Here is a 5000-nt window from a genome sequence, read left to right as displayed (position 1 = left end):
ACTTAGCAAATATTTAAAAACTAATATTATTCAGGATATAGTAGAACAGGGAAGCGACATTACTACAGGCTCTTTCCCGGGTAGTTTGGCAGCGGTGGCCCTAAAACATAGAGTAAAAGCTGACACTGTTCTAAACTATTGCCAGTAATATTTGGATTATATTAAAACCGTAAATCCAGCGAACCTAAAGTTTTTTGATGAATCAGGTATCAAGTTACCCAAAGTCGGTAGACCTAACTATGGGCATTCACTTATTGCTACCCCTGCTGTTGAAATAATGCGTAACATGCATTCGCCTAACATCACTTTGAACTTGTTATGTGGTTTAGATGGCCTAATATATGCAAATACCATAGATGGATCCAGTAATTCCATAACATTGTTGGATTTTTTTAACGAATCACATCATATTATACTTCCAAGTGGGAAGCCTGCATATACTTATGGAGACCATATTATTATGGACAATGCTCCAATTCACCACAATAGAGCCGGACAAGCTCTATCTGAATGGGTTGATGATATGGGATTTGTGACTGTCTTTCTACCCACTTACTCCCCGGAATTTAATCCCGCAGAAAATGTTTTCAACAAGCTGAAAACCATTCTCCGAAGGTATGAGTTCAGGGAACTACTTCAGGAAAATTTGCACGTAGCTGTGTACGAAGCGTTGAAAGAAATCACGCCACAGGATATGGTTGGATTTTTTCAGCACACTGGTTATATCTATAATTGATTAAACAATGTTCTGTGAAGAACGATCATATTAGTTGATATTATAGACATATTCAGTTTAAGAGTAAAACAACTATAGAATAACATAGAGTATCGTGTATTTTTATGTAATTTACTTCATGCGACAACTGAAACAATTCAGTAAAATAACGTGATAAATAAATAATAAAGTAAATTAGCCGTTATACTACAAAATATGTGACATGTAATTTTCCTATCATCAATTTTCCCCAAACGTGTTTTGCTCAATGTAACGCCAGATTGAGAATTGAACCTACATTTTTCGTAGATTCTTAGTTTGGAACAGTGTACGATTCAGGGAAACGTATGCCTTTCGCTTCCCACAAAGCCTTCACAGGATTTACACTTGATGCAGAGCTGCTGGATTTCTCGGTTTCAGCTTTCGGTTTTAGCACTTTGTATCCCTTGTCAAACTGCTTGATTAAGTCAGGGATTGCTGATCTGGAAGAGACTTCACCGTGACAAATTTTTTCAAGTTTTCTGATGTCTGCGTTAACAGCCAACCAATTTGGAACGTATTGACCGGTTAAAGTTTTTCTAAAGTACTTCTGTTTGTCACTGTTAATCAAATCTGATCGAACTTGTGATGCAAACGATCCCAGCAACGCCTCGAACATTTTGCGTTTATACTTCAATTCTTCTTGCAATCGATTCAACTTTGTAGTAATAGTTTTAAGTTCATGTTTCTTGTCTTTTATGTACTTACTTTCGTCAGAATGGCGTTTAATGTCACCACATATTGCCGCGGACACACAACGCGGAAACGTGCAGTTGGCTTTGTTATGCCCACTTATGTGACAGGTTTGTACATTTTGGACTGTTATCATTTAGATTGCCGTAGCTCTCCTCAAGAGTTTCAATCTCAAGCTCTTTATCGTCCATTTCCGTTTGCTGAGCCGCTATGTCTCGTTGCAATTTTTCAAAATACTTTTGGGTCGGCGATACATAAACGAAGCTGTCGATGTCAACATATTCAGCATCCTCATTTTTAAAATTCAATTTTTCCTTAGGCTTTGGGCTTAGCGCTGTCCTTGAAAGCTCTTTTTTTTGGTTTTTGAGGAGATGATGAATGGAATCTTTTACTGGTGTCACCCACAAAACTGGGACTTTGCTCAAAGCCATGGACGGATGTTGCTGTGTTTGACACTTTCAACATTATGCGGTAAAGATTTTCTCTATGAGGAACAGGCTGCGCACATAAAACCATGTCTAAAAAGGATTCTGAATCTTCATGTCGCAGATCGACCCAGTCGTTATCGCGGTCCATGTACTTTATATTTGTTGGGACAAAATCGCAAATTTCATGGATGCGTTGAACTAGATCGTCTATCTTCATAGATTTGACGGATTTGTTGTCCATGAAGAACTTCATCCATTTTTCTGTACCGTTCCCACAGCTGTACTCGATTTTAAGTTCATACTTTATTTCATCAAAAAGCCTCGAAGCCATTGTTATTAAAATAAAACAATTTTAATTTGTACAAAACAACGTCAACAAAGCGTTAGAGAGCGGAGCGGAGAGTAAAGAGTAAAGACGTATATGCCCAAAAGAATAAGTATTGTGTTTATGGTCACATGACATGTACGTTTGTGGGCGGTGCCGTGACACTTTACTTTTAAACTAGCCCGCACATGGGTGGTTTTTGTAGTATCAACCAAGTTGTTTGAGTTCAAAATTGAATGATAGTGATACACATGAATAAGAGAGCATAAACTCATAGGTACACATTGATGACCTGCATTTTGACCAAAGATATCAACATTACCTTAACTGTAAGGGGCATGAATTGTTTCATTTGGGTTGACAAAAGTAGGGCCTGGATTAGTTTCAATGTCTTGACAAAGAGAGAGTACACAATAATTCATCCTGTGGTTTAAATCTTGGAATGTAAGACCAGTATTTTCATTATTTCATTACTTTGGCATGATTGCTTTCTGTAAAAATGCTTGTGTGTAATAGTCATTTGATATTAGAACATCAATTTCTTTGATTTCTTGATAAATCTTACAATGTTATTTTTAAAATTTACTGTTTCTTCAGTGAATTGAGGAAAACAATGTTTATTAACGCTCCCGTGAACTTCATGCCTCTGTACTTTGGTGTACTGAGATATGCATGATGAAAGAATGTTTCTCTTGATCACTTTCTGAACATCTTGACCTAACATTCTGAGTTTCGTACATTGAATACTGCAAAGGGCTCTGCCATCTGGTTGACGGAAACTACTATTGCATTGCATCTTTTTAATAACTGCTGATTGGCCTTGTTTGGTGGACATAAATTTTATGTAATGTGACTTGATTGCTTGTCAGCAGTTTAGCTGGTTGGGTATTCAAAGTTTTCTCACAAATAATTTTGCAATTTGTATCACCAGAAATGCAGAAAACAAGTTTGTTCAAATACATAATATTAGAATTCAAGTGGACAACTTTAAAAATGATCATTTTTGTATTAATAAATTTTTTCACTTTGTTAATATTTAAGATATTTATATTCATAGTTGTAAGTTTGGCATACATAATTTGCAACTTGGCATTCATAATTTGTGACTTGGCATACATGTAATTTACAAAAATAGCATAAGGTAAAAAGTGAGAATTCCTCCAATGAGATATCAAGTGTGATGTAACCTAGAAAACAGTTAAAAAATTCTACTGAAATATATACTAATGTGTAATATAATTAAAATAAACTATTCATGAATATCCTAGAAGATATCCCATAATCCATATCCCACTAGAAGAATAAAAGATGCGCCCCTCTCCCTTTAATACATCTGAATATAGTTTAATATTCAAATGTCCCTCCAACCAGCCCTTTCACATTTGACCATGTGTATGACCTAATAGCTTTATATAAGATCATGTAATTGTGTCTACGAGGTTGGTAATTGTGTAACTGCTAAGTATAAATTACTCGTATAATGATACATTCCCAATGTAAATGGTGTAAATGAAGCAACAATACCACAGATCTATTTTATTAAAATACAACCAAAATCCACAGGTATTAAAAATACTCTTACCATATTTAAACTTGACATGGAAACTCTTAAAATTCTATACAAACACTTCTTGTCCAACATAAAAGTAAAAAGCAAGTGAAAAGGGTTTATTTGTGTTGTGCGCCCTCGTGGTTGAATTGCTGTATCACCACTATTGTAATATATTCGTTGCGGCTATTTCCTTTTGTATGTAGGACAATGTGGGAGAGACATCTACAACACATGGACGTTATCGTTGACAGAGAGAGATAAAATCAAAGTGTTGTTCGAGAAATACGAAGTATATTGCAATCCGAAGCAAAACGTGACTGTGATAAGGTATAAATTTAATACACGAAGTCAAAAAGACGGCAAAACTATTGACCAGTATGTGACTGAGCTTAAACGGCTAGCGAAAGACTGTACATGCGAGGAATTAACTGATGAAATGATTCGCGATAGAATCGTTTGTGGCACAAACAACCCGCAAGTAAAAGAAAAACTTCTACAAGCCGAAGAGTTAGACTTAAATAGAGCCTTAACGATAGCTAGAGGAATTGAAATATCATCAACACAAATGAAGGATCTCACAGGACAAAGCAAGGATGTACACGCAATGTACAAAAACAAGTGGGTAAGAAAACACCAAGACAGAGAGCAACATCATCAGCAGCAAGAGCAGTCAAAAATGAAAGAATGCAAAGGTGTGGGCGAAAACATGGAACAAAGCAGGCAAGTCCAGCAAAGGGAAAGGTATGCTTTAAATGTAATAAGCTCAATCATTATTCAAGAATGCGTAGGAGTAAAGGCGTACATAATTTAAAACAAAAGAATGAAAGGATTAATGAACCTGAACTTGAGGACAATGACTGCTTTATTGGAATTGTTAATCACTGGGGCAAAGATGAATTATCCGTTAATCTTGTTATTGATGATTTGTATGATTTCAAAGTAAAATTGGATACTGGGGCACAAGTGAATGTAATGCCTATGGCGGTATTTAAAACGCTGGGAGAAAACACTAAAAAACTCAAACAGACGAAAACAACTTTAACGACGTATGGGGGAAATAAGATTAACGTTCTTGGTCGCTGTGAACTCAAGTGCAGGTATAAGAATAGTGTTCGCGTATTAGAGTTTTTTTAGGTTGATGCATGTTCACCTTGTGCACTAAGTGTGAAAGCTTGCAAGGATTTGGCATCATTAAAGTAGTCTTGGCTATAAACACGGAAAAGTGTAGTCGAACTGACCAGTTGATGC

The sequence above is a fragment of the Dendronephthya gigantea genome, unplaced genomic scaffold (assembly GCF_004324835.1).
Source record: "Dendronephthya gigantea isolate DGI-Jeju-01 unplaced genomic scaffold, DenGig_1.0 000046F, whole genome shotgun sequence".
Lineage (NCBI taxonomy): Eukaryota > Metazoa > Cnidaria > Anthozoa > Malacalcyonacea > Nephtheidae > Dendronephthya > Dendronephthya gigantea.
The sequence above is the reverse complement of the archived record's forward strand: the minus strand, read 5'-3'. Positions refer to the sequence as shown.